The sequence below is a fragment of the Callithrix jacchus genome, chromosome 22 (assembly GCF_049354715.1).
Source record: "Callithrix jacchus isolate 240 chromosome 22, calJac240_pri, whole genome shotgun sequence".
NCBI classification, from domain to species: domain Eukaryota; kingdom Metazoa; phylum Chordata; class Mammalia; order Primates; family Cebidae; genus Callithrix; species Callithrix jacchus.
The window spans coordinates 25009236-25034087 of record NC_133523.1 but is presented as its reverse complement, the minus strand read 5'-3'; the positions used below and the strand labels follow the sequence as shown (position 1 = coordinate 25034087).

The window sequence follows — 24852 nt, the reverse complement described above, 5'->3', positions numbered from 1 at the left end:
TGCGCTTTAGGTTTTGGGGTACATGTGCAGAACATGCAAGATAGTTCCATAGGTACACACATGGCAGTGTGTTTTGCTGCCTTCCTCCCTTCACCCACATTTGGCATTTCTCCCCAGGCTATCCCTCCCCAGTTCCCCTCCCCCACTGTCCCTCCCCTATTCCCCCAATAGACCCCAGTGTGTAGTACTCCCTTCCCTGTGTCCATGTGTTCTCCTTTTTCATCACCCACCTATGAGTGAGAATATGCAGTATTTCATTTTCTGTTCTTGTGTCAGTTTGCTGAGAATGATGTTCTCCAGATTCATCCATGTCCCTACAAAGGACATGAGCTCATCACTTCTGATTGCTGCATAATATTCCATGGCATATATGTGCCACATTTTCCCAGTCCAGTCTATCGTGGATGGGCATTTGGGTTGGTTCCAGGTCTTTGCTATTGTAAACAGTGCTGCAATGAACATTCGTGTGCATGTGTCCTTATTGTAGAACGATTTATAGTCCTTTGGATATATAAATCCCATTGCTGGGTCAAATGGAATTTCTATTTCTAAGGCCTTGAGGAATCGCCACACGGTCTTCCACAATGGTTGAACTAATTTACATTCCCACCAGCAGTGTAAAAGTGTTTCTATTTCTCCACATCCTCTCCAGCATCTGTTGTCACCAGATTTTTTAATGATTGCCATTCTAACTGGCGTGAGATGGTATCTCAGTGTGGTTTTGATTTGCATCTCTCTAATGACCAGTGATGAGCATTTTTTCATATGTTTGTTGGCCTCATGTATGTCTTCTTTTGTAAAGTGTCTGTTCATGTCCTTTGCCCATTTTTGAATGGGCTTGTTTATTTTTTTCTTGTAAATCTGTTTGAGTTCTCTGTAAATTCTGGATATCAGTCCTTTGTCAGATGGGAAAACTGCAAAAATGTTTTCCCATTCTGTTGGTTGCCAATTCACTCTAGTGACTGTTTCTTTTGCTGTGCAGAAGCTGTGGAGTTTGATTAGGTCCTATTTGTCTATTTTGGCTTTTGTTGCCAATGCTTTTGGTGTTTTGGTCATGAAACCCTTGCATACTCCTATGTCCTGAATGCTTTTGCGTAGATTTTCTTCTAGAATTTTTATGGTGCCAGGTCTTATGTTTAAGTCTTTAATTCATCTGGAGTTAATTTTAGTGTAAGGTGTCAGGAAGGGGTCCAGTTTCTGCCTCCTGCACATGGCTAGCCAGTTTTCCCAACACCATTTGTTAAACAGGGAATTCTTTCCCCATTGCTTGTTTTTGTCAGGTTTATTAAAGATTGTATGATTGTAGATATGTTGTGCTGCCTCCGATGCCTCTGTTCTGTTCCATTGGTCTATATCTCTGTTTTGATACCAGTACCATGCTGTTTTGATTACTGTAGCCTTGTAGCATAGTTTGAAATCCGGTAGTGTGATGCCCCCCACTGTGTTCTTTTTGCTTAGAATTGACTTGGCTATGCGGGCTCTCTTTTGGTTCCATATGAATTTTATGGTGGTTTTTTCCAGTTCTGTGAAGAAAGTCAATGGTAGCTTGATGGGGATAGCGTTGATTCTGTAAATTACTTTGGGCAGTATAGCCATTTTCATGATATTGATTCTTCCTAACCATGAACATGGAATGTTTCTCCATCTGTGTGTCTTCTCTTATTTTGTTGAGCAGTGGTTTGTAGTTTTTCTTGAAGAGGTCCCTTAACGTTTTTTGTAAGTTGTATTTTCAGGTATTTTATTGTTTTTGTGGCAATTGTGAATGGCAGTTCATTCTTGATTTGGCTCTCTTTAAGTCTGTTATTGGTGTATAGGAATGTTTGTGATTTTTGCACATTGATTTTATATCCTGAGACTTTGCTGAAGTTGCTTATCAGTTTCAGGAGTTTTTGGGCTGAGGTGATGGGGTATTCTAGGTATACTATCATGTCGTCTGCAAATAGAGACTAATTTGGCTTCAACCTTTCCTATTTGAATACCCTTTATTTCTTTTTTCTTGCCTGATTGCTCTGGCTAGAACTTCTAGTACTATATTGAATAGGAGTGGTGAAAGAGGGCATCCTTGTCTAGTGCCAGATTTCAAAGGAATGCTTCCAGTTTTTGTCCATTCAGTCTGATATTGGCTGTTAGTTTGTCGTAAGTTGCTTTTATTTCTTTGAGATACTTTTCATCCATGTCGAGTTTATTGAGGGTATTAACATAAAATGCTGCTGAATTTAGTCAAATGCCTTCTCTGCGTCAATTGATATAATCATGTCGTTTTTGTTTTTGGTTCTGTTTATGTGGTGAATTACGTTTATACACTTGCTTATGTTGAACCAGCCTTGCATCCCCGGGATGAATCCTACTTGATCATGATGGATAAGTTTTTTGATGTGCTGTTGCAATCAGCTTGCCAGTATTTTATTGAAGATTTTTGCATCTATGTTCATCATGGATATTGGCCTGAAGTTTTCTTTTCCTCTTGAGTCTCTGCTGGGTTTTGGTATCAGGATGATGTTGGTCTGATAAAATGATTTGGGAAGGATTCCCTCTTTTTGGATTATTTGGAATAGTTTCAGAAGAAATCGTACCAGCTCCTCTTTGTGTGTCTGGTAGAGTTCGGCTGTGAACCCATCTGGACCTGGGCTTTTTTGTGTGGTAGGCTCTTAATTGCTGCCTCGAGTTCAGACCTTGTTATTGGTCTATTCATGGTTTTGGCTTTCTCCTGGTTTAGGCTTGGGAGGACACAGGTGTCCAGGAATTTATCCATTTCTTCCAGGTTTACTAGTTTATGTGCATAGAGTTGTTTGTAATATTCTCTGATGATGGTTTGAATTTCTGTGGGTTGTGTGGTGATTTCCCTGTTATCGTTTTTTATTGCATGTATTTGGTTATTCTCTCTTTTCTCAGGAAGTTAGGGCTTTCTTTATGAGTATGCGTTGCACTGTCCTGCCCAGCTAGGAGGCAGTCTAGTCACTATTTGGCTGCTGAGGCTCCGCCCTGCTGCTGGGGGCTCTGCTCTGCTGCCTTGGGCTCCGCCCTACCAATGTGGGCTCTGCCCTGCTGTCATGGGCTCCACCCTGTTGGTGGAGTCTCTCTGTTATGGTGAGTTGCCTCAGCAATGGCAGGCTGCGTCAGCAATGGGAGTGTACCTTGGTAGAGGTGGAATGCCTCGGTAATGGTGGATGCCTTTCCCTTACCGAGCTGCACTATCCTGGGTTCAGCTGTGCCCACAGTGAAACTCTCAACCCTGAGGATTTTGAATCGCTGTTTTCTTCGTCTCTGTGGGGAGTGGGATCCGCCGAGCCTGATCACCTGGCTCCTTGCCTCAGAGCCCTTTTTTTTTTTTTAAGTTGAACAGTTGACTCTCTCCCAGGTGTTTCAGTCGCCTGCTGATACAGCACCAGGATCTGTGTGATTTTCCGTGCAGTAATCCACTGTGCCAGCTCAAACGTTGTTTCCTGGGACTCTCCTGGTCTGGCTCACTGTCCAAGTCTCCTTTACTCAGATGGATATGCTAATCTGCCCTTCCAAATCTCAGATTTGGTTTACCAGGGCACCCAGACCTGTGTGTTTTGTGTGGAGTCCTGCTGCGCTGCGGCGCCAGCCAAAACGTCCGCTTTAGCCGAACCAGCTGCTCTGGCATCCCGTGTCGCTTCTACACCTGGGAATTTCCCCGTTCTGTGGGCAACAAAGATTCATCTGGAAATGCGGCTTTCACTCACTTTCTGCGTCTTCACTGAGAGCTGCAATTCTAAGTTGCTCCTACTGCACCATCTTCTTTTTCCTCCCAAGTCCTGAAGGTGGGATTTCTTTTAAAGGGTTAGTTGTGTTCATTTTCTTATACTTTACCTGTGAATAAAACGCAAATATTACATATCTCACAATCCTGACTGAAGAATGGAAAATCCAAAAGTGAATGGCCAAAAGTTTCCAGGCCTTTATTCTCACTAGATTTTACAATGATTTGCAGATGTTCTAGCACACTTTGAAACCTGTTTTCAGTTGAACAAGACAGTTTTCTTCTCTAAGATCATAATTACGGCTGGGCCCAATGGCTCACACCTATCATCCCAGCACTTTGGGAGGCCCAGGTAGGTGGAATCACTTGAGCCCCAGGAGTTGGAGACCAGCCTAGGCAACATAGAGAGACCTTGTCTTTCTAAAAACATTTAAAAATTATCCAGGTATGGTGGCACACTTCTGTAGTCCCAGCTACTCAGGAGGCTGAGATGGGAAAATCGCTTTTGAGCCTGGGAGTTTGAGGCTGCAGTGAACTATGATCAAGCCACTGCAATCAGCCTGGGCTTCAGAGAGAGACTGTCTCAAAAAAAATTGCTCAGGTCAGGATTTGATTGTTGTTAATGTTGTTTCATGTCAAAGTTGGTACCATAGACAAGTGACAGTTGTTTAACTAAAAGGACCAGATGTTAAGATTTTAAAAGAATAAATCTCAGTTCTCTGAAGGATGAATATAATTAAGTTGGGAAGCAATGAACTTATTATAGCTGAATTGTAGACATATAATATTAATTACATTAATGTATATTAATTTCTTTTGTGTATCTTAACTCCAGAAGAGTGCAATGATTAAAAGAAAAAAAAAAAAGAAAAGGTTCGATCCTGCCCTAGTACCCCCAGGACATGCTTTCCTAGTTTTTCATTAAATTACATAGATTAACGAAGGTTGATAAACTTTTTCTGTAAAGGGCCAGATAGTAGATGTTTTAGCCTTTGCAGGATATACAGTCTCTGCAACATCTATTCAGTTCTCCTGCTGTAGTGGGAAAGCAGCCACAGGGATTATGGAAAGAAAAGAGCATGACTGTGTTTTAGTAAAACTTTATTTTCAAAAACAAGAGGTGGTTTAGATTTGGTCTGTACACTGTAGTTTGCTGACCCCTAGATAGGAAATTGGATGTATGACATATTTTTACAATTACAGTTAGGGTGTTCCTTCTCTATCCATTCTTCAGAAGTAATCACTGATGATTGTTTGTTGTGTATATTTCAAGGCCATTTTCTATATTTACCAATAACACCAAAGATTTTTGCAGATCTGTTATATACATACATATTAATGATGCAACTTAGAAGGCTTAAGATTTTCTATTTTCCTCCCATCACAGATCTCTATGTTAGTACAGGTTGAGTATCTCTTACCCAAAATTCTTAGGAGCAGAAGTGTTTCCAATTTTAGATATGTTTGGATTTTGGAACATTTGCATTACATGTACTTACTAGTTTAGCATCCCACATCCAGAAATCCAAAATGCTCCAATGAGTGTTTTCTTTGAGTGTTGTGTTGGCACTCATAAAGTTTCAGATTTTGGAGCATTCTGTATTTTGAGCATTCCTAATCTCTCTGTATATGGTTGAGATTAGGAATGCTCAACCATATACAGAGAGGAAAATGGAAAATATACAAAGAATAAGTTGTTCTTCCTTTCTTATTCTTGGAATGTCTGTATTGGATGGGGATGTAATTTATTTAACTGTTTCACCCTTTATGGGCATTTATAGTGTTTTTTTATTTTGTATTACTATAGTGCAGCAGTGTCTTTGGAACATTTCTGTTGCGCATTTTATTATTTTTATTATGGATCCCTATAAATGAATTGCAAGGGTCAAGTGCTTCATGTGAAACTTTTATTTCAATGAATGCCTATTTACATTTTCTTTTTGGGTTTTCTTATCTTTCGGGAGAACTCTCACCCTGCTCCTCGACAGCCTTTCCAGCCAGTGAAAGATACAGTACAAGGTATACTGTTTTCTCAGTGTATATATTTATTCACTATAATGACAAATGTATTTTTATTGTATGTATTTAAGCAGCTGCTTACAGTTACAAATTATGGCTTTGTATGACTGTTGACTAATAAAATACATCCAAAGGTTGGGTGCGGTGGCTCATGCCTGTAATCCCAGCACTTTGGGAGGCCGAGGCGGGTGGATCATGAGGTCAAGAGATCGAGACCATCCTGGTCAACATGGTGAAACCCCGTCTTTACTAAAAATACAAAAAATTAGCTGGGCATGGTGGTGTGTGCCTCTAATCTCAGCTACTCAGGAGGCTGAGGCAGGAGAATTGCCTGAACCCAGGAGGTGGAAGTTGCAGTGAGCCGATATCATGCGATTGCACTCCAGCCTGGGTAAGAAAAGCAAAACTCCATCTCAAAAAATAAAAAATAAATAAAATAAAATATGTCCAAATACCATGGACACGTTCCCCTAGGCATAGTCTCAAAATACTGCATTTTACAAAAGGACTAGTCTGAAATCTTTTTTTAAAAAACGCACTATCATGAGAGCCAGAAGAAAGAAAAAAGAAAAGAGGCAATGGAACTGTTTTAGATTAATGGAATTTAAGCTTGACAGCTAAATGCATTACATGATCCCTGCTTGGATCTTAAATTGAGGCGAAAAAATACTAGAAAAGATATTATTGAGATAGTTAGAGAAATCTGAAGAAGCGGTGTATGCTAGATAATATCATATGAATGTTAAAAATATTTTGAGTGTAATAATCACATGGGGGTTATGGAAGAGAATGTCCTTGTACTTAGGAGATACTTGCTGAACTTTAGAAAGTGAACAGCATCAGTGTTTGCAATTTACTGTCTAGTGTGTAGGGGAATATTGTACATAGAGAAGGAAGGAGAAAACAAATATTGACAGTTGGTGAACTTTAGTAATGAGCTATGTTCGATTTTATTATCATTTGAAACTTTCTGTAGACATTAAGCTTTTTCAAAACATTGGAAAAAATAGAAAATAACAAACCAAATTTGGCTTTCAGGTCATAAATCAGTTTCACCAACAGCCTGCATTTGGTAATAGGAACTCCTATAATGGAGATAGGGAAACAATTTTCAAAACTTTGTTATGTGTTATTGATGTCCTTGATATTAATGTTTATTGTCACTGATGGGTAAACAGAAGGGTTGCTCCCAGTTTGTGGATCCTAGATTATTTGGTTTGGGTTTAAATGATTAATCTTTGAAGAATTCATCCTTAGTGAATTTTTGAATCACTTCCACCAGGCTATCTTGCTTAAGATTAAGTTATCATCAGGCCAGGCACGGTGGCTCACGCCTGTAATCCCAGCACTTTGGGAGGCCGAGGCAGGTGGATCACAAGGTCAAGAGATCGAGACCATCCTGGTCAACATGGTGAAACCCTCTCTCTACTAAAAATACAAAAAATTAGCTTGGCATGGTGGTGAGTGCCTGTAGTCCCAGCTACTTAGGAGGCTGAGGGAGGAGAATTGCCTGAACCCAGGAGGCGGAGGTTGCAGTGAGCCGAGATCATGCCATGGCACTCCAGCCTGGGTAACAAGAGAGAAACTCCATCTAAAAAAAAAAAAGTTGTCGTCTGGCTAGCTGTGCTAAGTATTTCTTGACTTTTCAGCTATTTTTTTTTTAATTTTGAGTCTAGATGATGAGAACTTTCATGCTTTGGAGTGAAGAAGAAAATTTTAAATGGCCCAGCAGCTTAGTAAAATAGTCAGAAGAGGAATGAAATCTGTAGAATTAAAAAGAACAGTTTTTCTACTAATGCTGAGCTGAATACACAGCAGCAAAAAGATCCAAAATGAGAAAAATAATCATAACATGGGATATATTAAAAGGACCATTACCTATGTTAGCCATTCTCTTATTTATAAATTACATTCATTTTACAATGAATCAAGCTTCTGACTTAATAAGTAGTGTGGGCCTTTCTCGTGTTTCTGAAAAGTAGATTTAAATTAAATTTCTAATAGAATGCTACAAACAACTGTATACCAACAAGTTAGATAACCTAGATGGAATGGACAAACTTGTAGAAAGATGCAAACTACTAAAAACAGGCTCAAGAAGAAATAGAAAATCAGAATAGATGTATAACAAGTTAAAAGTTTCAATTAGTTATCAAAAACTACTCACAAATAAATGCCCAGGACTAGAAAGTTTCACTGCTGGATTCTATCTAGCCTTTAAAAAAGAAATTAGCACTAGCATTTATTTTGGTCAACTGATATTCAGGTTACCAAGACAATTTGATGGAGAATGAGAAGTCTTTTGCACAAATGATGCTGACACAACTGGTTATCCACATGTGAAAGAATGACATTTGACCCCTCCTACCTCATGCAAAATAATATATTAAAATTTTTTTAATTCAGAAAAGTAAATATTTTTAATGCATTGTGGGAGTATACTGTTTAAGGAAACCTTATTAGCAAATGTGACTATAGCAATAGTTTCCTTAAGCAGCTTCTCTGTTTTGGTTATCTTTTCTTAGATATGACATTTATTGTTGATAATCTTTGACTTTTTCTTTTTCTTTTTTTTAATTTTTTGATGCTTTCAGAAGTGACCAAAGTTCAAAGAAATCTTTTCAACCAGGAAATGCTTTCCCCTTCAAAGAGATCACTGAAGTGGAGGTTGCCTAGAAGCCATTCTGTGTCAGCTGTGGAAGGTCTAGGAGATAAACTTGATAACTTCAAGGAGACCAAAGGTACTACATTTCAGAATAGCTAGGAAAAAGGAAAGGGAGATTCTGTAAGGTTCGTAGTAATATATCATCGTTTTTCCTGATTTAGTAGTAATGTGAGTCTTCTTCCGTCTTTTCTCTTTCAGTCTAGCTAAAGGTTTGTCAATTTTGTTAATCTCTCTTTTTTTTTTTTTTTTTTTTTTTTTTTTGAGACAAGGTCTTACTCTATCACCCAGGCTGGAGTGCAGTGGCACAATCTAGGCTCACTGCAGCCTCCACCTCCCTGGCTCAAGTGATTCTCCCACCTCAGCCTCCTAAGTAGCTGAGACTACAGGAGTACACCACCACACCCAGCTACATTTTTGTATTATTTTTTCATAGAGATGGGTTCTTATCGCATTGACCAGGCTGGTCTCAAACTCCTGAAGCGATCTGCTCTCCTTGACCTCCCAAAGTTGCTGGAATTGTAGGCATGAACAAGCACACCCAGTCAATTTCGTTAATCTTTTCAAAGAATTTACTTTGGTTAATTGATTTTTCTCTATTGGTTTCTTCTCCTTCTCCTTCTCCTTCTCCTTCTTCCTTTTTTTCTTCTTCTTTTTTTTGAGACAGAGTCTCACTCACCCTGTGTCCTGGGCTGGAGTGCAGTGATGCGATCTCAGCTCGCAGCAACCTTCACCTCCTAGGTTCAAGCGCATTTTCTACCTCAGCTTCCCCAATAGCTGGAATTATAGTTGTGTGCCACCTTGCCTGGCTAATTTTTGTATTTTTAGTAAAGACAGGGTTTTACCATGGTGGCCAGGATAGTGTCCAACTCCTGACCTCAAGTGATACCCGCCTTAGCCTCCCAAAGTGCTGAGATTACAGGGGTGAGCCACTGCATTTGGCCTCTATTGGTTTTCTAATCTCAGTTTTATTTATTTTTTTTCCTCTATTAGCTTTGATTTTTGTTTGCTCCTTTTCTACTTTTTTAAGGTAAAGTTTAAGCTATTTATTTGAGATCTTTTTTAACAAAGCACTGCTTTCGGCATATCCTATAAATTTTGATATTTTTGTTTTCATTATCTGAAAATACTTTCTAATTTCCCTTGTAATTTCTGCTTTGATCCATTGATTATTTAGGAGCGCATTAATTTCCACATATGTGTACATCCCAAATTCTCTTCTCTATTGTTTCTAGTTTCAATCTATTGTTGTAAAATATACATTGTATGATTTCAGTCTTTTTAAACCTGAGACTTACTTTGTGGCTTAACATTTGGTCTACCCTAGAGAATGTTCAATGTGTGCTTGAGAAGACTATAAAGGGTTCGATAGATGTGTGTTAGGTCTAGTTGAGTTGCAGTATTATTCAAGTCTTCTGTTTCCTTGTTGAGCTTCTGCTGGTTTATTCATTATTTAAAGTGGCATATTAAAGTCTCCAGCTAGTGTTGAATTATTTATTTCTCACTTCAGTTCTGTCAGTTTGTGCTTCACATATTTTGAGACTCTGTTTTTAGGTATATATATATTAATAATTATTATGTCTTCTTGATCAGTTGAACTTCGTATCCATAGGTAATGTACTTTGTCTTTTGTAACCTTTCTTAACTTACAGTCCGTTTTTTCTAACAATAATATACCTCTCCACCCACAAGTCCTTTGCATTGGATATCTTTCACTGCCCCTTTACTTTCAAGCTTTAGTGTCTTTGTATCTAAAGTAAATCTCCTGTAGACCTCATAGAGTTGGATCATGTTTTTTTAATCTATTCTGCATATCTCTGCTTTTCAATTGCAGTGCTTACTCCACTTCTATGAATGTAATTACTGATAAGGAACAACTCTCATTTTGTGTGTCTTATACCTTTTTGTTTCTCAATTCTTGTTTTTTGTATTTAGCTAATTTTTTGTACTATACCAGTTTAATTCCCTTCTTTTTGTGTGTGTATTTTTAAGTTATTTTCTCAGTGGTTACCTTGGAGATCACAATCAGCATCTTAAGCTTAAAACAACCTGGCTTTTTTAATAAAACCAACCTCATTTCCATAATATACACTCTGTTACTATATATTTCTGTCTCTTCTTCTTCATATTGTTGTAGACTGCAGCTTTACACATTGTGTGTCTGTTAATACAGACTTAAATTATATAGGATGAAAAGAACCAACATTACCATAATGCCAGCTTTTATATCTATGTAGTTACCTTTACCATTGTTATTTCTTCTCGTGGCTGAGTTATTGTCTAGTGCTTTTCATTTTAACTTTTCTTATAGGGTAGGTCTACTGAGCATGAACTCCCTCAGCTTTTATCTATTTGGAAATGTCTTCCTTTCTACTTTATATTTAAGGACATAGAATTTTGTGTTGACAGCTCCCCCCCTTCCACCTTCAGTACTTCAAACGTGACATCCGCTGCTTTTTGGTCTCCCAGATTTCTAGTGAGAAATCAACTATTAATCTTGGTAAGCTGCTTCTCTATTGCTGCTTCCCAGATTTTTCTCTTTGTCTTTGGGTTTTGACACTTTGACTATAATGTTTCTGAGTATGAATCTTCTTTGAGTTTATTCTGCTTGGAGTTCATGGAACTTTTTTGGTTGTGTACGTTTGGGTCTTAATCAGATTTTGGAAGCTTATAACCATTATTTCTTCAAAAAATTTTCTGCCACTTTTTGACTCATCTCCTCCTTGTATTCCTATGATATAAGTGTTGGTACACTTGATGGTGTCCTAGAGGTCCCTCAGACTTTGTTCAATTTTTTAAAAATTCTTTTTTCTTTCTGCTCAGGCTGGATAATTTCAATTATCTTATCTTCAAGTTCACTGATTCTTCTGCCAGCTCAAATCGGTTGATCTCTTTCCTTAATTTTTTTTTCATTTCAGTTACTGTAATTTTCTGCTTCAGAATTTCTATTGGATTCTTTTTTTTTTTTTTTCTGAGGCAGAGTCTTGCTCTAATCTGCCAGGCTGGAGTGCAGTGGCACGATCCTGGCTCACTGCAACTTCCATTTTCTGGTTTCAAGCAATTCTCCTGCCTCAGCCTCCTGAGTAGCTGGGACAACAGGCACACACCACCACACCCAGATAAACTTTTGTACTTTTAGTAGAGATGGTGTTTCACCGTGTTGGCCAGAATGGTCTCGATCTTTTAACCTCGTGATCCACCCGCCTCGGCCTCCCAAAGTGCTGGGGTTACAGGCTTGAGCCTCCATGCCCGGCCTTGATTCTTTTTTATAATTTCTATTGTTTTATCGATATTCTCATTTTGTTCATACATTATTTTCCTCATTTCCATTCACTTCTTATATATGGTTTAAGTTAGCTTATTGTGCATTTAGAAAAGTTGATTGAACATCTTTGATGAGTAATTCCAATGTCTTGGCTTCCTCAAGGATGGTTTCTGCCAAATTATCTTTTCTGGTAAATAGGCCATATGTTTCCTTGTATATTTTGTAAACTTTTCTTGAGGACTAGTTACTAGGGATATTATAATGTGATAACTGCATGGACGTCAGATTCTCTAAGCCATCAAGGATTCCTGTTCTTTACTTATTAAGGGCTTCAGCTATTCATTTGTGCCTTTTCCAAACTATTTGTGTAAAGTATGTATTCCTTGTTGTTCATAGTCACTGAAGTTTCTGTCTATTATCTCCGTGGTTAGACAATGACCTGAGAAGGATTTCCTTAAATGTCTAATTCAAAAAAGGAGGTGGGGGAAGGTGTGTCTGTCCCTTAATCTTCTGGTATTTGGGAGAAAGCTACTGTAGCCTAAGAGAGCTGAAACCAAGGCAGTGTCTGCACTGGTCCTACAGGAATCTGCCTGACTGACCAAAGCATGCAACCCCCAGTTTTTTTGAGGTAATTTACTTTGTTGTTTGTAACCTTCCTTGGCTTACAACCTTGTCCTCACTGTCTGCCCTAGCACCAGCCAACTGCTCCTAGAATGCGGGCTGCTATCCCAATAGCTACAGCAGGGCTGAGAAAAGGAAAATGGTAGCTAGTTCATGCACATCATTCCCTTCCTAAAGATCAGCAGCCTCTCCCATCATCAAGCCCTTCCCAGTGCTCAATCAAGTTTCTAGATTTCAAAATAGTGGATTCTGATCTTTTTTTCTAGTTTACTGGTTATTTTGGTAGAGGGACTGACCCCCCAGAGCTTTCTTCTCCATCATGTTGCGTAACCTCCCTCCCCTTGGAGACTACAATTAAGGTATTAACTTATAACAGCCTAGTTCTCACTGATACCAATTTAACGTTGCTAGTTTATAAAAACTTGGTTATTGTATAGTTCTAACTATCCTTAGTTCTAGATTGTCATGCAAATTACATTTCTAAACATTGTATGCCCATCAACTGATTTATAATCATTGCTATATCTTTTATATCACAGGGGGGAATGTTTACAACTAAAAAACACTTTTATACAATCATATAGTTTACCAGTGCTGTTTAACTCTTTATGTAGATTTGAGTTACCCTAGTGCCCTTTCCTATCAGCGCACAGGACTCCTTTTAGTATTAATTACAGGGTGCATCTGCTAATGACAATTCTGTTTTATTTTGTTTCAATCTGGGAATATGCTGATTTTGCCTTCATTTTTGAACAATTGTTTTATTGCATATAGAATTTCTGGTTGACAGTCTTTTTCCCTCAGCACTTTGAATATGTCATCACTGCCTTTTGTCCTTTGTTTCTGATGAGAAACCTGCTACTAATCTCATCAAGGAGCTATACACAATGAGAAGCTGCTCTCTGCCTTCTTTTGAGATCCTTTCTTTTTCACTTTTGATTGATTATGATTTGTCTGAGTTTGGATCTCTTTTACTTTATTCTACTTGTATTGAGTTTCTTAGCTGTGTAGTGTCTTCCATCAAATTTGGGTCATTTTTAGCCAAATATTTATTCAAATATTCTTTGCCTCTTCTTCTTTATCCTTTCCTTCTGGGACTCCCAGTGTGTGTATGTTGTGCTTGATGGTGTCACAGTATCTTAAGCTCTGTTCATTTTTCTTTATTCTTTGGTCTTTATCTTCCTTAGACTGAATCATCTCAATTAATTTGTCTTCAAATTCCTTGACTTTTTCTTCTGCCACCTCAAATCTACTGTTCAGGCCCTGTGATGAACTTTTCATTTTAGCTATACTTCTTAACTCTAGAATTTCTATTTGCTTTTTTCAAATGATTTTCATCTGTTGATAATCTCTGGCAAGTCATTGGAGTCATGTTTTAGATCCTTAGATATGGTTTTCTTTTTTTTTATTATTCAAAGCTACTGAAAATCAATTCTTTAGTTCTTAGAACATATTTAAAACAGCTGATTTAAAGTCTTTTTCTAGTAAGTCCAATGTCTGGACTTTCTCAGGGACAGATTCTGTTGGCTGATTTTTTTCCCCTGAGTATGTCCATACTTTTTTGTTTCTTTACATTACTCATAATTTTTGCTGACAACTGTATTTTATGGGGGGCAGGGGGTAGATGGAGTCTTGCTCTGTCACCCAGGCTGGAGTGCAGTGGTACAGTCTTTGTTTACTGTAGCCTCAACCTAGCAGGCTTAAGCAATCCTTCCACTCACATTGGCCTCCCAAGTAGCTAGCTGAACTACAGGCATGCCCCACCACTCCTGGCTAATTGTTGTAATTTCTTTGTAAAGATAGGGTTTCATCACTTTAGCCAGGCTGGTCTTGAACTTCTGAACTCAAGCAATCCACCTGCCCCAGCCTCCCAAAGTGTCAGCATTACAGGCATGAGCCACAGCATCGAGCATGGACAGTTTAAACAATATAATGAGGCAGCTGGAACAATCAGACCCATCCCACCCCTGCCAGGATTTGTTATTATTTTTGTTTAGAGACTTTTCGGAACTAATTTTTGAAATTTTGTATTCTTTGTCACATGTGGCCACTGAAACCTCTGCTCAGTTATCTTAGTGTTCAGCTAACGACTGGACAAATATTTCCTTAACTGCCTGGAACCCATAAGTTTCAGAGCCCTTGCTGAGAGGCTCTGTGTGTCGGGTCATGCCTTCAGCACTCAGCCAGGCAGTTTAGAATTCCACTTCACTTTCTGTTTTGCCAAACCCTAAAGGTGAGCCATAGGTGACAGCTTACAGGGTTCTCAAGTCTATTCTTGGCACATGCACAGTACTACATGTGTGTGAACTTTTGGATGCCTAAGAATGTGTCAGAGGTTTGCAAAGTTCCCTATGATGTCTCATTCCCAAGTTTGACAAGTTACTTTTGGTAAGCTTGTTATTGCCCCAAACGTTACCACTGCCTCAGGCAACTGGGACATATAACAATTGCTGCTGAAGGTTTTCAGTAAATGCTGTCAGGGTAAAAGGTGTTTTACACTGGATGAGTTCTCAGACAAGCCTTGATTTGACCAGGATTCTCGAGGGAGATGCCAGACAGGTTAATGGATGACAGTGATATGAGAATGGAGATTTTGAGGCGCTCCTGCCCTTTTCTGCCCTGCCCAGAGGCTGCTGGCTCTTGGTTGTCACTGGGATTATAGGCTGTTGATTTTTTTTTTTACTTTTTATTCGATTTTAGGTTTTGGGGTACATGAGCAGAGCATGCAAGACAGTTGCGTAGGTACACACATGGCAGAGTGCTTTGCTTTTCTTCCCCCTTCACCCACATTTGGCATTTCTCCCCAGGCTATCCCTCCCCACCTCCCCCTCCCACTGGCCCTCCCCTTTTCCCCCCAATAGACCCCACTGTTTAGTACTCCCCTCTCTGTGTCCATGTGTTCTCATTTTTCATCACCCGCCTATGAGTGAGAATATGCGGTGTTTCATTTTCTGTTCTTGTGTCAGTTTGCTGAGGATGATGTTCTCCAGATTCATCCATGTCCCGACAAACGACACGAACTCATCATTTCTGATTGCTGTATAATATTCCATGGTGTATATGTGCCACATTTTTCCAATCAAGTCTATTATCAATGGGCATTTCGGTTGATTCCAGGTCTTTGCTATTGTAAACAGTGCTGCAATGAACATTCGTGTACATGTGTCCTTAGAGTAGAACGATTTATAGTCTTTTGGATATATACCCAGTAATGGGATTGCTGGGTCAAATGGAATTTCTATTTCTAAGGCCTTGAGGAATCGCCACACTGTCTTCCACAATGGTTGAACTAATTTACACTCCCACCAACAGTGTAGAAGTGTTCCTTTTTCTCCACATCCTCTCCAGCATCTGTCTCCAGATTTTTTAATGATCGCCATTCTAACTGGCGTGAGATGGTATCTCAATGTGGTTTGATTTGCATCTCTCTGATGACCAGTGACGATGAGCATTTCTTCATATGATTGTTGGCCTCATATATGTCTTCTTTCGTAAAGTATCTGTTCATATCCTTTGCCCACTTTTGAATGGGCTTGTTTGTTTTTTTCCTGTAAATCTGTTTGAGTTCTTTGTAAATTCTGGATATCAGCCCTTTGTCAGATGGGTAGACTGAGAAAATTTTTTCCCATTCTGTTGGTTGCCGATCCACTCTAGTGACTGTTTCTTTTGCCGTGCAGAAGCTCTGGAGTTTGATTAGGTCCCATTTGTCTATTTTGGCTTTTGTTGCCAATGCTTTTGGTGTTTTGTTTATGAAGTCCTTGCCTAATCCTATGTCCTGGATAGATTTGCCTAGATTTCCTTCTATGGTTTTTATGGTGCCAGGTCTTATGTTTAAGTCTTTAATCCATCTGAAGTTAATTTTAGTGTAAGGTGTCAGGAAGGAGTCCAGTTTCTGCTTTCTGCACATGGCTAGCCAGTTTTCCCAACACCATTTGTTAAACATGGAATCCATTCCCCATTGCTTGTTTTTGTCAGCTTTTTCAAAGATTGTATAGTTGTATGTATGTTGTGTTGCCTCCGGTGCCTCTGGTTTGTTCCATTGGTCTATATCTCTGTTTTGGTACCAGTACCATGCTGTTTTGATTACTGTAGCCTTGTAGTTATAGTTTGAAATCCGGTAGTGTGATGCCCCTGGCTGTGTTCTTTTTGCTTAGAATTGACTTGGCTATGCGGGCTCTCTTTTGGTTCCATATGAAGTTCATGGTGGTTTTTTCCAGTTCTGTGAAGAAAGTCGATGGTAGCTTGATGGGGATAGCGTTGATTCTGTAAATTACTTTGGGCAGTATAGCCATTTTCACGATATTAATTCTTCCTAACCATGAACATGGAATGTTTCTCCATCTGTTTGTGTCCTCTCTGATTTCGTTGAGCAGTGGTTTGTAGTTCTCCTTGGAGAGGTCTCTTACGTTCCTTGTGAGTTGTATTCCAAGGTATTTTATTCTTTTTGTAGCAATTGCGAATGGCAGTTCGTTCTTGATTTGGCTTTCTTTAAGTCTGTTATTGGTGTAGACGAATGCTTGTGATTTTTGCACATTGATTTTATATTTTGAGACTTTGCTGAAGTTGCTTATCAGTTTCAGGAGTTTTTGGGCTGAGGCAATGGGGTCTTCTAGGTATACTATCATGTCGTCTGCAAATAGAGACACTTTGGCTTCCACCTTTCCTATTTGAATACCCTTTATTTCTTTTTCTTGCCTGATTGCTCTGGCTAGAACTTCCAGTACTATATTGAATAGGAGTGGTGAGAGAGGGCATCCTTGTCTAGTGCCATATTTCAAAGGGAATGCTTCCAGTTTTTGCCCATTCAGTATGATATTGGCTGTTGGTTTGTCATAAATAGCTTTTATTACTTTGAGATACGTTCCATCGATACCGAGTTTATTGAGGGTTTTTAGCATAAAGGGCTGTTGAATTTTGTCAAATGCCGTCTCTGTGTCAATTGAGATAATCATGTGGTTTTTGTTTTTGGTTCTGTTTATGTGGTGAATTACGTTGATAGACTTGCGTATGTTGAACCAGCCTTGCATCCCCGGGATGAATCCTACTTGATCATGATGGTGATGAATAAGTTTTTTGATTTGCTGTTGCAATTGGCTTGCCAATATTTTATTGAAGATTTTTGCATCTATGTTCATCATGGATATTGGCCTGAAGTTTTCTTTTCTTGTTGGGTCTCTGCTGGGTTTTGGTATCAGAATGATGTTGGTCTCATAAAATGATTTGGGAAGGATTCCCTCTTTTTGGATTGTTTGAAATAGTTTTAGAAGGAATGGTACCAGCTCCTCCCTGTGTGTCTGGTAGAATTCGGCTGTGAACCCGTCTGGACCTGGGCTTTTTTTGTGTGGTAGGCTCTTAATTGCTGCCTCAACTTCAGACCTTGTTATTGGTCTATTCATAGTTTCAGCTTCCTCCTGGTTTAGGCTTGGGAGGACACAGGAGTCCAGGAATTTATCCATTTCTTCCAGGTTTACTAGTTTATGCGCATAGAGTTGTTTGTAATATTCTCTGATGATGGTCTGAATTTCTGTAAAATCTGTGGTGATTTCCCCTTTATCATTTTTTATTGCATCTATTTGGTTGTTCTCTTTTTTCTTTTTAATCAATCTGGCTAGTGGTCTGTCTATTTTGTTGATCTTTTCAAAAAACCAGCTCTTGGATTTATTGATTTTTTTGCAGGGTTTTTCGTGTCTCAATCTCCTTCAGCTCAGCTCTGATCTTAGTTATTTCTTGTCTTCTGCTGGGTTTTGAGTTTTTTTGATCTTGCTCCTCTAGCTCTTTCAATTTCGATGATAGGGTGTCAATTTTGGATCTCTCCATTATCCTCATATGGGCACTTATTACTATATACTTTCCTCTAGAGACTGCTTTAAATGTGTACCAGAGGTTCTGGCACGTTGTGTCTTCGTTCTCATTGGTTTCGAAGAACTTCTTTATTTCTGTCTTCGTTCTCATTGGTTTCGAAGAACTTCTTTATTTCTGTCTTCATTTCATTGTTTACCCAGTCAACATTCAAGAGCCAGTTGTTCAGTTTCCATGAAGCTGTGCGGTTCTGAGTTGGTTTCTGAATTCTGAGTTACAACTTGATTGCACTATGGTCTGAGAGGCTGTTTGTTATGATTTCAGTTGTTTTGCATATGTTGAGCAGTGCTTTACTTCCAATTATGTGGTCAATTTTAGAGTAGGTGTGATGTGGTGCTGAGAAGAATGTGTATTCTGTGGATTTGGGGTGGAGAGTTCTGTAAATGTCTATCAGGTTTGCTTGCTCCAGGTCTGAGTTCAAGCCCTGGATATCCTTGTTGATTTTCTGTCTGGTTGATCTGTCTAGTATTGACAGTGGAGTGTTAAGGTCTCCCACTATTATTGTGTGGGAGTCTAAGTCCTTTTGTAAATCATTAAGAACTTGCCTTATGTATCTGGGTGCTCCTGCATTGGGTCCATATATGTTTAGGATCGTTAGCTCTTCTTGTTTTATCGATCCTTTTACCGTTATGTAATGGCCTTCTTTGTCTCTTTTGATCTTTGTTGCTTTAAAGTCTATTTTATCAGAGATGAGAATTGCAACTCCTGCTTTTTTTTGCTTTCCGTTTGCTTGGTAAATCTTCCTCAATCCCTTTATTTTGAGCCTTTGTGTATCCTTGCATGTGAGATGGGTTTCCTGGATACAGCACACTGATGGGTTTTGGATTTTTATCCAATTTGCCAGTCTGTGTCTTTTGATTGGTGCATTTAGTCCATTTACATTTAGGGTTAATATTGTTACATGTCAATTTCATACTGCCATTTTGATGCTAAGTGGCTGTATTGCCTGTTAGTTGTTGTAGATTCTTCATTATGTTGATGCTCTTTAGCATTCAGTGTGATTTTGGAATGGCTGTACTGGTTGATCCTTTCTATGTGTAGTGCCTCTTTTAGGAGCTCTTGTAAAGCAGGCCTGGTGGTGACAAAATCTCTGAGTACTTGCTTGTTCGCAAAGGATTTTATTTTTCCTTCACTTCTGAAGCTCAGTTTGGCTGGATATGAAATTCTGGGTTGAAAGTTCTTTGCTTTAAGAATGTTGAATATTGGCCCCCACTCTCTTCTGGCTTGTAGTGTTTCTGCCGAGAGATCTGCTGTGAGTCTGATGGGGTGTCCTTTGTGGGTGACCTGACCTTTGTCTCTGGCTGCCCTTAGTATTCTCTCCTTTATTTCAACCCTGTTGAATCTAACGATTATGTGCCTTGGGGTTGCTCTTCTTGCAGAATATCTCTGTGGTGTTCTCTGAATTTCCTGCAATTGAGTGTTGGCCTGTCTTGCTCAGTGGGGGAAGTTTTCCTGGATGATGTCCTGAAGAGTATTTTCCAGCTTGGATTCATTCTCTTCATCCCCTTCTGGTACACCTATCAAACGTAGGTTAGGTCTTTTCACATAGTCCCACATTTCTTGGAGACTTTGTTCATTCCTTTTTGTGCTTGTTTCTCTAATCTTGGTTTCTCGTTTTATTTCATTGAGTTGGTCTTCGACTTCAGATATTCTTTCTTCTGCTTGGTCGATTCGGCCATTGAAACTTGTGCATGCTTCACGGAGTTCTCGTATTGTGTTTTTCAGCTCCTTTAATTCATTCATATTCCTCTCTAAGTTATCCATTCTTGTTATCATTTCCTCAAATCTTTTTTTAAGGTTCTTAATTTCTTTGCATTGATTTAATACATGATCTTTTAGCTCACAAAAGTTTCTCATTATCCATCTTCTGAAGTCTAATTCCGTCATTTCGTCACAGTCATTCTCCGTCCAGCTTTGTTCCCTTGTTGGGGAGGAGATTTGGTCCTTTCTAGGAGGTGAGGTGTTCTGGTTTCGGGTGTTTTCCTGCTTTTTGTGCTGGTTTCTCTCCATCTTTGTGGATTTGTCCGCTGGTCGTCTGCATAGTTGCTGACTTTTCCATTGGGTTTCTGAGTGGACACCCAGAATGTTGATGATGAAGTATTTCTGTTGCTTGGTTTTCCTTCTACCAGTCTAGCCCCTTCGCTGTACGACTGCTGAGGTTCCCTCCAGACCCTGCTCGTCTGGGGTGCACCTCTAGCTGCTGTGGCACAGCGAGGGATGTTACCAGTTTCTTTTTCTGCTATCTTTGTCCCAGGATGATGCCTGCCTAATGTCAGTCTTTTGGATATAGAGGGGTCAGGGAGCTGCTTGAGGAGACAGTTTGTACTTTATAGGGGCTTACTTGCTGAGCTGTGAGCTCTGTTGTTCATTCAGGGCTGTTAGGCTGCTATGTTTGATTCTGCTGCAACAGAGCTCATTAAAAAACCTTTTTTTTTTTTTCTCAAATGCTCTATGTTGAGGTGTTTGGGCTTTATTTTTGGATGTCCGATCAGGTGTCCTGCCCAGCTAGAAGGCAGACTAGCCACTGTTTGGCTGCCGAGGCTCCGCCCTGCTGTTGTGAGGCTCGCCCTGGCTCCACTGTTCTGCTGTGTTCTCCACCATGCCCTGCGGCGGAGTCTCTCTGTTGTAGCCGGTTGCCTCGGCAATGGCAGGCTGCGTCAGCCATGGGCGTGTATCTCAGTAGGCATGGGTTGCCTCGGCAACGGCTGGCTGCGTCAGCAATGGGCATGTATCTCAGTTGGGGCGGGTTGCCTCAGTAATGGTGGACGCCCCTCCCCCACAGAGCGTCTCAGGCCGTCTGCACAGGGCTTGTTTGAAATCGCAGTTTTGTTCGTCCCACTAGGCCACCCCTAACGCTCTGTCCCTGCAATCCCCTGGGCTGGCCCACTGTCCAAGTCTAGCTCAGTCTCAAGTCCAGCCCTCTCACATCTCCGGTTGCCGGTTCAACAGGGCACCCGGACAAGCACGCCCTGTGGGGATCGCTGGGCAGGGCCGGCCGCCACCACCCCGGCTGCCGGCTTCGCCAGGCGGAGGTTCTGCCTGGCATCCCACGTCTCCTCTTCACTTGGGAATTTCCCCGTTCCGTGGGCAACAAAGATCAGTCTGGAAATGCAGCTCAGACTCACCTCTCCGCGGACACAACAAGAGCTCCAATCCTGGGTTGTTATCACAGCGCGATCTTGAGTCCCCCCTCTGCTGTTGATTTTTAAAGTTACCCTAGGGCTGGGGGAAGGGGTAGGGGCCAAAGCAAATTAAAGCTTCCTGAGATTCAGCCATTTCTCTTGAACATACACTACTTTGATTGTTGCAAAACTTTAGTTAATGTCCAGAGTTCTGGAAAAGTTAATTTTTGACTATTTCTCCCAGTGATCTCTGTTCCGTTGAGGAGAGTGTTCAGAGGTCTTTACATCACCATTCTTACTTGCATCACTTTTCTTTTCTAGTAATTTTAAGCTCATTTTCAATCAGTCCTCCGATAAGTAGCTTGGGTACATATTGTACTGAGAAATTTTGTGCCATCTAGGTTTACAGTAATAATTAAAATTTTTATGTGGCATATGAGCCGATCTGATAGGGAAAGCTGGCTTAAAGAGGTACGGAGGTCAGAACTGTCAGACTCCTGCACTTATTGTGGCACCCAGCCTCCTTCACCAAGACCACCCTGGTCACTGCCTCCAGGACTGTCCTTTGTGGCTGCAGCAGGGGAGCACAGACACTGTGGCCAGACATGCGGGACTGCCAATGTGCATGCGCAGATGGGGTGTCACAAGTGCGAGTGCTGAGCCGGGGCTCGTGACACAGTGAAGGCCACTGTGTCCTGGGGAACCCTCTCAGCGGCTTGGCAAAGCAGGGACCCACTGTGGCAGTGCCTCCGCATTGCTCAACAGCCCACCCCTGTTGACCTCACGCAGATCATCCTCACGTTCCCACGATTTCCAGAGTTCGGCTTCTCAGAACCAGGCTGAGAAAACGTCCAGCATGGCTTCAGGGATGCCCAGGGTGATGGATCCCGAAGGATCCCCTAGATGCTTCAGGCCTGCCCAGATGGTGTTGGGGTGCATCTCCTTGAAAGCTGTCACTACTGGGATTTTCAGGTAAGGTCAGCCTGTGTGCTGTGGGGCTGCTCTGTCCCTGAGGGGCTTCCCGGAAGACAGCAGAACCCCACAGCCTCAGGAGCTGCCTGTGACTGTTGAATTTCTCCACGTGGCTTAGTCTGTGTGTGTGTGTGTGCATGCGTGTGCGTGTGCCTGTGTTTCTGTGTGTGTCTGTATGTGTCTGTTTGTATGTCTCCATGTGTATTCACCTATGTGTGCGTGTGCTAGTGCTGTATGCTTGACAAGGGGTGTGGCCAGTGCACTCCAGCGCAGTTTCTTTGTAGTCCACCTACATTCTGGTGCACCTCTGACCGTGGCCCAGCTTACGGGCTGTGGGGTCCCGTGTTCTATACGTTGCTCCTGGTTTCTCAAGCCTCCATGTCGTGGGGGTCTGGCTCCCACCTGGAAGACTCCTAATCACCTGCTTATTTCAAGGGGCCAATCCTCCAGAAAGAAGATGAGCACAGCACACCCAAAACTAAACTCTTCCAAGGGCCCTTGGTCCTGCGGCACATCTAGGGGTGGCCCCGTCCTCAGGACCCCTTGAGGGACTATGCTGGTGTCCTTCAACTGAGGTGCATTGACCTACTGAGGATTCTTGTTAAAAGACAGATTGTTATTCTTGTGTTGGAGTGAGCCTGTGATTTTGTATTTCTGGTAGGCACTCACTCAGGGGATGCCAGTGCTTATGGGTTATGATTTCTATTCAAGGAGCAAGTCTCAGTATTGTTATTGGAAGTAAGAAATGTAGATGTGGAGTCTGCATTTAAAGGCCTCTTCTGAATATAGTCTTTGCTTTTCTTCCTAATTCCTTTCATAGAATAATTAAAACACTCATTGGCAACATAGATGGAAACAGATAGACAGTTTTTAAATTAAATTTATTTTGAATGACTCCATTAGTTGACTCTTGGTTATTAGGGGTAGATTAAATTGTATGCAGTTAGCCATGGAATGAAATCCCAGTGGGCTTGGTATAAAGAATAATTGAAATCACAATCATGGAAGAAAACACTAATATATTTATCGTTCCATGTCTTTCTGTGGAGAATTGTTTGGTACCGAATCTAGCCTGGGAATGTTTCTTGATCTCAGCTGTCTGAGTAATTTTGAGGAGCAGTGCCTGCTTTCTTTTCCAGTCTATAAGGAACAGTGGTCTGCCTATGGGAAACGCAACATCTATACAGAGGCTGTGCTGTGATTGGTGGAGATTTCTAACATATTGGCTGCACTCAGGTACCTACAATATTTTTAAACATCGTATGCATGCCTTGAAATACTAAATATAGTCTAAACTACAGGACAGAAATTGCACCTGAATTAGTTTAAAATAATTTTTCCTGTGGCATTTCAATTGGTTTTACCTTAACTAGGACTTAGGAGCTGTGAGAACTTTTCCTTCTGCTCTTCTTTTTTTGCTGAAAAATTATTACTTTCCATAAACACGAATGCACCTGCATACATGTGATCAAACAATGTGTGTAGTATGATTCCAGCATTAGCATTTCAGGTATAGAAGTCATATGTGATAACTTAGGAAAACTTCCATGCTCTGAGTAAATCCTCATGATGGACATTTATAAAAGTATATTTAAAGTATATTTAATTTGCTACTTTTACTTTCCTGTGGTATAAATGGTGACAAAATACAGTGGTCCAATATAGTGTTAATGAGGAAAAGATTATTTTTTAAGTACCTTACCTTACCAATCAGTTTAACAAAAGGAAATTTACTTTTATCAAAAATTAAATATTAGATATTGCTTGGAGTTTTCTTTCCCAGAGAAGCAAAAGAGGAAAAAATTTCATTCCTGAGGAAAAAAAGAAAACATGAGGTTGGAATAATTTAAACACTTTTCCACAGCCTTACCTTTGAGAAGTTTTCTTTCTTCAAATTGTTCCCTCATATCCTTCTCATGTTTTCTTTTCTCAGCCCTTGCATGGCAGGAAAAAGTTCCTAGAGAGAGAAGACAAAGACGGTCTGTGTTTGAAAAGAAGCTCTAAGGTGAAGATTCAAGAACCGAATGTGCCACATGCAAGGGAACTGGAGACAATGAAAATCTTGTCAAGTTGATTGCTCAGACTTGGTCTTGACGGGATGAAGGTTCCATGCTGATGATTTGCTAATCATAGAAAACAAGTAAAACCTAATGGCAGTGTAGAGCCTTTATTAAAGTATGATTTAATGAAAACACTACTTCAGAAAAAGGTGTCAGCCGCTGATTGACCTCCAACAGATGGTTACACTCGGGGTTTAAGTGTCAATAAGATTAACAATCTGCATTTTTAACAGAATGAATGATTTGTCTTTTGACAAGAAAATTTGACAGACTTCTCTGTATGCAGGCAATGAACGTAATGTGATGTAAATACTTTGTACCAAGAATCTGATGGTTTGTATTCAAACAATAAAGTGACTAAGCTCTGTTCGCATTTCTTGCTTGGCTTTCTTGGGGGTACTCAGTGGCATGCCGGGACATCGGTCTCGGGATGGGAATTGCCTGGAAAACTTTCTGAGATGCTCTCTCCAACTGGTCTGCCCCCATGGGAGGCCAGTTTTGGGTGTTACCAACTTTGCCTCATGCTGGGATTGCTGTTTTTCTTTCTG

The 24852-nt window shown here is 40.4% G+C and overlaps 1 long non-coding RNA gene across 1 annotated transcript; it reads right to left on the bottom strand.

The window, feature by feature from the left end:
- Window positions 1-1736: 1736 nt before the first annotated feature.
- Window positions 1737-24179, bottom strand: LOC144580798 (uncharacterized). Its single transcript, XR_013530952.1, has 2 exons — window positions 24115-24179; window positions 1737-3834 (listed from the first exon to the last, which is right to left on the bottom strand). It is a non-coding gene; the product is annotated as an uncharacterized LOC144580798 (long non-coding RNA).
- Window positions 24180-24852: the final 673 nt, after the last annotated feature.